Source organism: Hoplias malabaricus, chromosome 17 (genome assembly GCF_029633855.1).
Source record: "Hoplias malabaricus isolate fHopMal1 chromosome 17, fHopMal1.hap1, whole genome shotgun sequence".
Classification (NCBI taxonomy): domain Eukaryota; kingdom Metazoa; phylum Chordata; class Actinopteri; order Characiformes; family Erythrinidae; genus Hoplias; species Hoplias malabaricus.
Genome location: NC_089816.1, coordinates 10,443,359 through 10,455,589, shown reverse-complemented (window position 1 = coordinate 10,455,589; position 12,231 = coordinate 10,443,359).

Genomic DNA, 12,231 nt, shown 5'->3' with positions numbered 1-12,231 from the left:
GTACAGTTGTCTTCATATATGCTTCTTCAAAGAACAATTAGTTTCTTTAGGAAAACAAAATGATTGTTCTCTAGCATAACTCTACAGAGCCCTTCTTGCCAACTTTCTACTAAATGTGTACAGGCATGTAGGGCTCAAAATAATATTATTCACTTGTATTGCTTTGTTTTTGGAATTGCATGAGGTCTGTGGTCCAGTCGAAGGCTGGGAAGAAGTGGAAGAGGCGAGGGAGGATTGAAGTGGCCCTCAAGCTCAGTGCAGATCCCAGCTCCTCTCTCTCTCTCCCACACAGAGCCACACAGAGCCCCAGTCCCAGCCCTGGTCCATCTGCACTGGCAGGCACCTCAGCTGGGAGAGCTGCAAGCCCCAGCCTCCTTCTGTTCAGGTCAAAGTCTCTCTCCCACACTGACATCAGCTCTGCCTGTCACTCACAGAATCTGGGCCTTCAATATGAACATAGGGTTCAAGCACGGCTGAGAAAAGAGAAGCACCTTCATATGCTAAAGAAGCACGATCCAACTCTACTGATTAAGCTGAGTCTGGGAAGTGTGCTTGTATAAACAGCTTTTGGAATACTGCTCAGGCCTAGTCCTCTACAATAGCAAGCATTTTCAGTGGAAAATCTTTATCAACCGTGTCATTTAGTCCAATCCTTAGGCTTAATCTGTGCTGGTAAATCTGTTTACTTGGTTAATCTATTGCCTTTATTGCTGGTTTCATTTGTTTTCTGTGCACATTGTGATGTGCTGAGTGGCTGGCTGTCTTTAATGTGTGCAGACGGTGGTGGGGAGATGTGAGCCAATCCAGCCATCTTGTAGTGTGGATCCAGGGATGAGCGAGTGGCTGCCATCTGTAGCGGCGGCACGGACGAACCCGCAGCCAGCCCACAGTGCGTCAGCAGCAGCCTTGCTGCTTCAGAACTGAGCATTCAGAATTCAGGTCAGTTGTCGATGCCGTTTCAATCTGGATGGTTTACCTGCAATATATTGAATCTAATGTGTCCTATTTCCTTCACAATTAGTATTTCTGAAATGTGCATGCCTAAATTATCCTTCATTTACCTTAAATCCACAATGAATTATTATTATGGATTAAGCCCAGTCCTCTAACCATTAGGCCATGGCTGCCATACAACTTAGTGGCTAAATATATAACCACGTTCACATTTTGTGATATCAAATTATGCTATGTTAATGTATTCAGTAACATTCCTTTATACATAATGCATAAAACTAAGAAGTTAATTCAGAATATATTTAGAATATTGATAAGGCACATGGGAAAACTGATGTTATTTTTTTTACTTAGCACACACTGTTCCTGAGTGTAACTTATTGTTAGATTTCTTCAGGTAATTGTTCTGTTAATATGATGAAACTGCTGTTAGTATGTTTCTTGGAAAATGATCTTATTCTAATTAAAGTTATAAAATGCAGACCTTTTTTCCTTTTATAGCCTAATTTGCTTAAGTCTACTGACATTACAGTAAAATCCTACAGTAGCAAAATATTTGATCCCATTCTGTATAAAACAAACTGGTTAATTTTTGTGTAAAAATGGATTTCAGCCAGGTCTTTTTCCAAGGAACTTAAAGAACACTTTTCATTGTTGGCATCATTGCTGAATAATATGTGTGATATCTTTTCTTCTGACACTGTTTCACCATCCTTCCAGCTCCTCTGTAAAAAGGCTGGACAGTTCCTGGGCCTGTCTTTCTTCAGGAATGATGCTCTTTCTCCACTAATTTGCATTTTTTAATATAAACATCTTGCACAAACATCTTTCATGTGGTTTAAGGAAAATGTGTACCCAATGCTTTTGAGTCATACTCCGTCATATTCCTTTGTCTTTTAAAGTTTTATTTTTTTGGACTCAGGAGCAGAACATTTGGATTAAGTCAAAGAGAAAAGAAAAGTGTCACAAACACACTAACACACACACTCACGCGCACCCGTACATATACAGAAGAAAGGCAACATCCTCTCCACACCTGAGGTGATAAAGCTCTCACCTCCAGAACACAAGCAGGTGTGAAAGCAAAAACAATAGGCCTTTATTCTGGAGGAGTCTTCCAGGTCTTTGTCACGTGAGCCCTGTCAGTGCTGCACCCCAGTTCAGGCCCGGGTTCAGCAACAGACGCTCCATCGATTCCATCTATTTATACATTAAATATTTCACCGAACAGTGACAAGAACAACATAACTGTTCACTTTCAGAAAGAGCCAACGAGGGTACGCATCTGTGAGCTGATTTGCGAACACTTGTGATTCCACCAGGGAAATCTGCATTGTATTTAACCCCATTTCTCCTGTTGGGAGGGCAGCAGCACATGCCTCACAATCAGACAACTTTCCTCGCACATCCCAGGCCTGCCTCTCGTTTTACATGGTGCTCCATCATGGGAGAGAAGTGGGTGAGAGTGATGTTTACCTATTCACACCTCTGATGAGAGCAGGAGAATTGAATTCGTGCTGAGAGTGGAATAATTGATTTGGACGGCTGCCATGTGGGGAACATCTGTGCTCTCTATTTAGACCAGCTCACCTTGTCATGACATAATGAGGGAATGAAGAAGTGAGAGGCCAGCCATTTACAACAGTATTAGCCCTTAAATACATCCACTTCCAGCACAAATGAGGAGAGCTGCTTTCATTACATCAAAGAGGATTGATTTTTTTTAATTTCATTTATCTATTCTAATCAGATCCACACATTAGAATTCCTCACACCCAACTGAAAGCATTTTTTTCTTTGTCTACTTTATTTATGACCAATTATCTGTTTCATCATTAGACAGCCACCAATCAAAAGGAACAAAGCCAGAGGAGGAGAATTATTTCATGGGTGTGTTCCTGACTTAAGCCTAAAATATTCCCTGTGACCTCTGTTACTCTGAATATCAGGATGAATTGATGGCAAAAGATGCATTTATTGTAGCTTATATTTTATTTTAAATATATTTTCTATTCTACAATTCTTATTCCATTTTTAAGTTTTGCTTGGTGGAAAAAATCTTGACATTGATTGATTGATTTGAATCTAGGTTGATTAGGCTAAACAGTTTCTCCCATGTTTAGGATTCGTGAGCTGGAATGAAAGCCTAGTTCATGGGTCACCAGTCTTACTCTCAAAGGGACAGTGGCTGCAGGTTTTCACTTCAATGACGCAGACACACATCTGATTCTAACAGTTCAATCAACTAGTCTCAGTCTTGGTTAATTCAACAGGGTGCGCCTCTGTTTGGTTGTAATAATCTGCAGCCACACTGGCCCTTTATATATAAGATTGGTGACCTCTGACCCAGCATCTTAGATTAACCTCTAATACAACTAGGAACTAGCAGCAGAATCAGTCACTTTGGAACCAAATGGAAATGGACAACTGGAGACTACACCAGAAAGAATCATTATAGCGTTGCTGTGTAAAGCCTTAAAAATACAATAGCATATCTATCACAAACTCAGTAACAAAACATGCAATGTCTCAGCACTTCCTTAATTAAAATATTTCTGATCACATGTCCCATACATGCCAATCTATGAGCTGCACGTGGCCCAGCTGAGATTTGATTCAGGCTCTGTTTATGTAGTGTTTGTACTTGCTGTGATTACTGCAAAATTAACTGATCACAAAACATGATGTAACCTGTACACTCCCTCGAATCAACATTTGAATTGAGTCCATTATCACCAAATGAAACACACAGATTTTGGAGGATGGTGGTGGTGGGGGATGAGGAGGGTGGGGAGGTACACACAAGCTTTGCTGCTTTTAACACGGCTCTCTCCTGCAGCCCCCGACTCCTAGAAGGCAGTTCACTCAGTAAATTGGCTGCACAGACACCCTTCCTCTCTCAGCACAGCTCAGTGGCGCTCCCATTTAAAAAGTGAGAAATTATAATTATCAGAATTATGCTTTTAATGATGCGTTAATTAGACTCCTACAGTGAGATTAGCAAGTGCTTATGAATTATTAACTGTGAAGTCTTTCCAGAATTTTAACAGGCAGGACAACTAAGTTTGCTTTTCTTGGTGATTAGCTTGCTTCAAAATAACACAACAGACTGTGGTGCATATGCTTATGATTACAACTTTAAATGCATTTATTTAACTCTCTCACACACTGGTGTTTTTGTGCCAAGGTTCTATGCAAAGCAGCCTATTGGGCAAAGAGCCTCCTAGAGTTATTTTTTTTGCTCATTAGTGAAAAACGGTAAATGAGTCATTCTTTTTTTAAACCCCTGAAATCCTTTGAACTCCACTGCACCATCTCTGAAATGAGACCTGTTTGTTTTCTCTTTCTTAATCCAACAACAACATAGGAATGATGCTGCAGATTTAATTACTTTTCTTTAGTGAAATTCTTCACTGTTCTGCTTCAGTTTCAGGGGTGAGAACAGTCTCGTAGGAGATGTCGCCTAAACCCACGCACAAAATACGCATTAAATAAACAATTCCTCTGAGCCCATCCCTTGCTGATGTCTCATGAGCCAGACTTAACAGAGCATGGTAAAAAGATTTGGGTAATCCCTGGCTGTAATAACTCAGTCGGCTGTTTTGAATTGGGAGAGCAGCTCTTGGTCTAGCCACAGCCGGCATGGTCGTCCTCTTTAGGCCTCGGTGTTCCGCTCAGCCTGCTGCTGGATAAACTTTTGGATGGAAATTGGCCTCACTAATTTGCAGGATGTGGGCTCCACCTCCTACTTAACATGCATGAGTGCAGATGAGGCCCAGAGGACTTTGCACAAGAGACAATTTAGGGGAAGGAAGAAGCCTGATCCTAGCCCACAGTCAATTTTAAACAAATAGCCCCTAAATAGCCCATGTCCAAATGGCCAATTTAGACAGAGATTACCACAAAATCAACTGCCCCTAAATTCATATTTAAGGGGACAAGAACCAAAAATTAGCAATAACTATACTCTTACTCATCATCAACAACTTGTGTGTTAATGATACTACTACTAATAATAATATTTAGATTTTAGTATTACATCTGAATTATTTCATGCTTTATATTATTTGTCCATAAAAACATTTTAAAATAAAGAACAAAAATATTGAATGTTTGGTCAGTTTAAAAGCACATTGTTCCAGAGAGATTCAGGAATATATATACACCACATTTACCACATTTATTACAAATACCAAACTTAATAATAATAACTTTTTATTTTATTTACTTATTTGTCTATTTATTATTTCCACCAATTAAGTTGGATTATGAAGCTAATGACTCTGTGGACTTTACACCATACACCATTTTACAAACACTATTTCTAGAAACTTGAGGACACTTTCTAAGATGCAATAAAAACTCTATAATTTTATATGTTAAATTGCATTAACTGATTTGTACTGAAGAAAATACAGAGAACATATTTTCAGTGTTTTCAGCAGGCAGAAATCTGGGCCTGAAATCATCAGAGACGAAACAAAAAAACAGTGAAAATGTGTTTTGTGGTCAAACAAGTCCAAGACAGAGTCTACACGCCAGAGATGAAAAAAGACGATCCAGACTGTTATCAATGAAAAGTGTAAAAAACCAGCATCTGTGATGTTATGGGGGTGTGTCAGTGCCCATGCCATGAGTGATCTGAATATATGTGAGGGTACTGATGTTCAGCAATATTGGCATTCTTCCATCAATGGACATTTATTGTGAGCAGGACAATGGCAAGCTTCAATCTGCACAGGGTATACGTGCATAGCTTTGTAGACATAAGGTGCATGTATTTGACTGACCTGTCTGCAGTCCAGATCTGTCTCCTATTAAAAATACAGGGCACATCAGGCATGACCACAGACTGTTGAGCAACTTGAGCCTTGTAAACAACAAGAATGGGTGAAAACTCAACTCACAACAATTAGTATCTTCAGTTCCCAAACAATTAGAACGTACAATTAAAGAAATGTTGACGTGACCCAGTGGTAAACATGCATTTTTAAATTATTGCAGGGATAAATGTATATATTTGTTCATGTTAAAATGTTTAATGGTTTAAGCTCGTTACTGAAAAGACTGAAAATATTTTTTGTTCTATAGTCTGTTAAGTGTCTCTACTTTCCAGTGTGTGTATATTTATGATGACACTTGGAGTATTGTTTTAAAACTAAATGCCTAAACAGGTCATGTGATTTCTGACTTTACTTTCCTGCTCAGAAAAACATTTTTTAATAGAAAGCAACATATCTAAATCTAAACGTAGAGCCAACAGTCTCATAATGGGAATTCAATCCATGTGCAGCTTGATAGGAATCAGTCGCCATTGAATAAGACAGAAGGAAAATGCTTCCTTTTTTTTCTTGGTATCATTTTGGAATATATTTACTGAGACTGGAATGTGGATAATTTTCTGAGATGAAAAAGCCCATTTTTCTGCCTTGATGTGTTTTCACTTTCACTGAGGCTTACTCCAAAGTGACCAAGAACAGATTTACTGATTACTGAAGTTAACAATCTATGAATGCACCATTCATCAACCAAACAAAAATCCTCTTACTAACCACCAGTAACAGGGAGGTGTAATAATATACTTCCCACTCTAATCAAGACGGAACTCATTGGGTTCAGTTACTGTAAACGCTAGGTTTTTTTGTGATGTGGTCACAATGCAGATGCTACAACCTGCCTTCTGTTCGCTCTATCTTACTCGTAACTGTCTTGATTGTATGATTCACTTCTTCAGAGAGCTCCCTTTAAAGAATACCTATAGTTTGTGGTGAGTGTATCTTTCTCAGTAGTGTGCACACCTATAGAAACAAGACAAGTGAGCTCATCTTTCTAATTCAACAAAGAAGTGCAAGATGTATGTTTGGTTGAAGCCTTGTATGCCATATATATTGCATTTTAATTAGCTATTGTTTCCTCAATATCGTCTCGTGTAGGCTCCACTATGGGGTGACAGTAATGGTGTTAGAGGCCCGGAGGGGAGAAAACAACACAACACAGCTTTCACCACTGAGAGACCTTCTTCAAGAAGGAGACAATGAATGCTCACTGGCGTTTTAGTGTTTTTTGCACAGGTTATGCAAATCAGTCTTCGTTGACTCACCGACTCGTTATAACATTAATTAACACAGTGCTACCTTGCTCAATATTTGGTTACAGATCCACTGTCTGCGGATGTAAAAATTTACAGGATTCCAATTTTAATGAGACAGCAGAGCACAGGTGTGCTAATGAAGAAAGCGGCTCATTTGAATAAAAACAGGCCTGTTTAGGGGGAAAATTAATTAACGACACTGGAATAAACGATGACACTTCCGTACAGACAAGACCTGATATTATGCCACCATGTAAATTCCTTTTCAATGGCAGTTGTTGCCAGCTTATGCAGTCCCCCAGTTTGAGCCTGCTATTTTAGTATTTGTTAATCATCTTCTAATCATTGTGCTATTAAAATATTACAACAAATTTTGCCCCTCTGGAGAATAATAACTGTAGCACTGAAATGGCACCATGCCTTTCTTAGACTAGGCTACATCATTTATGTTCACTACTTCTGCAGCAATATCTTTCAGCCTGTGAATGTGCTCGACTTAACTACAGACTACAGAGTTAACTTAGGCCTTATTTCCAGCAGACAGGAGACACTAACAGCAGCTTATTAAAGAACACGATATAAAAGTTTAACAGTAACAATCATAAACTGTGGGTGAGAAAAGGGGAAAAACCCAGAATCTGTTCTGCTGAAAATGGAATGTGCCCTTAACCCCAGGCCTTGTATTATATCGCTCACATGTGCTGCTTTAGAGCGGCAATTAGGGAGCGCTGTGAAGCAAGTGTTATCCACTAAAACATGTCTCACACGGCAGCTCCAAGTTTTAACACTTGGAATACTCACTGGAAGGAAAAAAAAGCTTCTTCAAAAATGCTTTTCATATCAAGCGTCATGTCCTCTCTGTCTGATGTGGACCACACAGTCACTGGGTCTTCTCACTGTTCAGAAGATTACTAGACTGGAGTCCTCTTGCTAAAATGTTTGCCTTAAGCCAAAAGGCATGCTAGCATCCTGTGTGGTGTGCCTTTGACACAGATTGATGGAGAAACGCCCTTTTTCATACAGAGACAGTCCAGCAGTCACTCTTCCTCAGGCAACCAGTCTGTTTTCCCCAGAAACAGATGGGCGTAACATCGAAATGAAAGTTCAATTTGACTCTTTGTCAAGCTCACACGAGTGCACCACACACCATGGTTAGCCACAAGTCTTGCTGCTATTCACTCAGAAACTATGTGACATTTTTACATTTAGCACTCGCTGAACAGGAATTCCATTGATTCCTTTTCCTCATAGTCATATTGTTAAGATAAACAAAGTCTAAAATAAGCCAAGTTTACCATCAGCTAAGTCATTCCATTTGGTTTGACATGTAGTTTGCAATTCCAGAGACATTGGCAGAGCCAAATTCTTCACAGTGGTGGTAGCAGGGAACAGACAGCCTGTCAGAATAAATATTTTAAAGCCAGCAAAGCCACCACATAAGGAGACATTGTGTAAAATGTCTATGAATACATTGTCTGATCACTGAGACTTTTGTTTTACAATAGGTTTGATATCAAGTCAGAAAGGATTTCTGTGTGGATACACAGTGTGAGCACAGGATAGGTGTGTATTTATAACAGATCAGTCTGTGTACAGATTTTACTTTAGATGTCTCCCTGATAAACAAGTCCTTGTTGAACAGGGTTAAGGAAAACCTTTCTTTTATTTATCCACTATTTCACTGTTATCAGCAATGCATATAACAGTTCATGTAGGCAGACTGGTCCTTTGGCATGCTGTGGAAGATATGGGAGATTGTGGCCCCAGGTTCCTATCACCACCACCTTTCTAAGGGTTCCTCTACAATACTCAGTTTTAAAATCAAACCTGGAATGATGTTTACATCTCAACAACTGCATTTTGAGCTCAACCTTTAACATTTCTTTCTAATCCAGTAACCTATTAGCTCAGGCCTTTAGCCCGAGACCAGACCAGGCCCCTTTAAATAGTAAAGCTCTGGAACACAAACAGCGGATGTGTGATCGCATCGGAGAAAAGCTGCTGTCGAGTGTTGATTTGTCTGGCAACTGCCAATGGCGACGCGCGTCAGTTTTGCAAGCGAGCCTGGAGGAGAGGCGTTGGCAGGGAAAAGAAAGCCTCTCATCAGTGTTTATTCATCATCATCGCGATATGATACTGTAATAGCTGTGGTATTTTTACACTCTCAGAACATGCATGGAGTGGCTTTGGCTACATGAGGATTTGACTTAATTAGTCACAGGTCTGATTAAAAGCTTTGCAAAAGTGTTTATGGTATAAACAAAAAGGCACGATTATCACTCCATCAACTGTCAGCCTTAGTCATATCTGATGGAGTCCTGCTTTGTTTCTCTGTGGATACAGTGTCAGCATTGAACTGGCACAACGGAAAATTTCCAAATTTAAAAAGTATATGAACAAACTTTTTTTTTTTTTACTGTGGGCAGTAGTTTGCAGGGAATATAACTGATTTGTCACAATTTCTGCCTGAATCAAATCAGATATAATCTCTGATGTGCAGTCTCTGATGTGAAGTGAATTTAATAAAAGCTATAAATTATTAAATGACAAAATAAAGAACAGTGACCTCTCAACAAAATATTTTAATGTTTAATGCTGCATGTGGAATTACCTGGCCCTATATTGCATTGCACAGGATGTCATGGAAAAATTAAGTGGAAGCTTTTTACTTGTAGCAACAACATATCCTTGAAAAACCATATATCAGCCATTTCCAGTGTTTAGTAGCACTGCTAATTTTTTGGCATGTTATTGCAATTTCATTTAATAATACAGTCTAATAAATAAGAGAAATGCTTTAGTGCTTTATTTTAAAAAGAGGCCATCATGTCATTTCAGGCTTAAAAGGTCACAAGGTTCATATTTGAAAGGGCTGAATTGCTATGTGATATCATTTAATATTTTATTTATGTGTAAATTTACCACATTTACAAAATTTAAGGTACAATAGGACTATCTCACTATGAAAACAAAACAGCAGCTATTCGCAAACACACACACAAACATTTGCTAAAAGGGTTGTTCAGAAATGCTCTTTATTCATAAGGAGCTGGGTGTGGGAAGCAGTGAACACCCAGAGTACAACATACTGACATTTATAGATGTTGATAAATATTTTTAGACCACACAGCAATTTACACACAGCTTTGTGTGTGTGTGTGTGTGTGTGTGTGTGTGTGCTGAAATTGGTACGGCAACAGATGTATGTTGGTGCTGTGGTGCGGTCTGAAGGGGCAGATGTGTTTTTTCAGCAAAGTGTCGTGACGCAGTTGCAAATAGCCGGTCACTTTCAAAGCTCCCAACATGGCGTGTGTTTGGAGCCGCCACACGCTCTTAATTGGTTTTCTCGCCGCAGCGTTTATGATCGCAGTGTCTGTGTGTTTTACAAACACGTCTTCGACTATCAAGAAGCAGATCACTTAATTTGAATATTTGTACGCTAAACACAAGAGCTTGCGCTGCTTATTTTGGGTACAGCAGTGGTTTTAGCCAGCGTCTGACATGTCACATTTTTTGTTGTGTTTTTTTTTTCTTTTTTTTTTTTGGATGTTTGTTTTTTGTTGTTGGTGGGGAGGGGGGGTGGTTAAGGAGTGGTTGAAGGGTTGAAGAAGATGCCATTTTAAAGAAGTCAGTGTAACCATGGAACCAAGGAATGTGCTTTTCTTTTCTGGATTTTTTTTTTTTTGATCTTACAGACATTTGTCTTAATTGGTAACTCTCATAGTGCATTAATTAGAACCTCAGTGCTGATTCACAAAAACCAATCAATTACACATCTAGACTTGACTGGCAGCACCCTATAATTGGGCGGCTGCTTTCCTTTTCTCAAGTAGCCCACAGCCAATCCGTACAGACCAAACAGGTGGCAGCAGAGGAAACAAGCTCTTCCAGTCTATAAAACTGGCTAACTAGCTCCTGAAACTTGCCAGGCTGTAATTATCATATCATTTGTGTTGTAAATCACACTGCCTCTTGTCATGGTATCATCAGTCGTACGGCAATTTCATGCTGCAAATCCACACAGACAATTCATCAAAAAAACGAGGAACTGAGAGAGAGAGAGAGAGAGAGAGAGAGAGAGAGAGAGAGAGAGAGAGAGAGAGAGAGAGAGAGAGAGAGAGAGAGAAAGAGAGAGAGAATATGTGGATGCATCTTTCATGAGGTCCTCATGAATCAGAAAGGCAATGCTAACACTCCTGAAATGTGCTTCTTTATGCATTTCCGGTTGTACCTCAGCAACGATTACAGTCCAGTTGTTGTGAATCACATGCATTTTATAAAAGCTATTAACTTTTATAAGCTGCGATTAAAGTAGCCCCATAAATCAGCTCTCAGTGTGAGTTATTGTACAAAAAAGCATGCAATGTTGCCTAAGCAGGTGAAAATAAACCAGTTTGGACTTTCCCTTCCTCAAGCCCTGACACCCCCAACCCCCAATTCCTGTACACCCACCCACAACAGTCCAGTTTATGTGTGCATGTGTGTGAGCGAGAGAGAGAGCAAGAGAAAGAGAGTGCTATAGCTGCTACATTCACATCAGCCACAGCAAGCTCAGCTTTTATGATGGCAACTGTCAATCATATCCACAATGGCCCATTTTTGCCTTCAGCAACATCAGTTTAAAAAAGTGAGACTATGCCACTTTTTACATTTTAAGATCTTCTTTGATACACATTTACTTCACTGTTTCTCATCATCCAGCAGCTAACATGTTACAACAATTAACTACTAAATAGCTAATAAATACCACTGGTCTGTTGACTTTTCGTGCCACGGGAGTTCATAAAGGATGTGCTGGTAGTGGCTTGTTGCTCCATGATTGGAACAATTACTCAGGTGATTATATCCATTATTGTGTCTCATTAAAACCCTCATTTTGCAGTAAGTATATTTATGATTTCACATTCATGTTTTTTAATGTTTGTGTAATTAGTCTGAGAGCAGGAGACCTTTGGAGGGCTAATGTAGAACAAGATGTTATTGTTCACACAGGACACAGGATACAAAACATTTTACACGTTAGTAACATAATATACTTCCAAATAAAATTTATTGTCCTATACCAAACTTTAGCAAACTATTTGTTTAAATTGCAAGTAGTTTTTTTTTTTTTTTTTTTTTTTTTTTTTTTTTTTTTTTTTTTTTTGCTTATTGACAGCGACTGATTCTTTCAGACCCTTAACCCT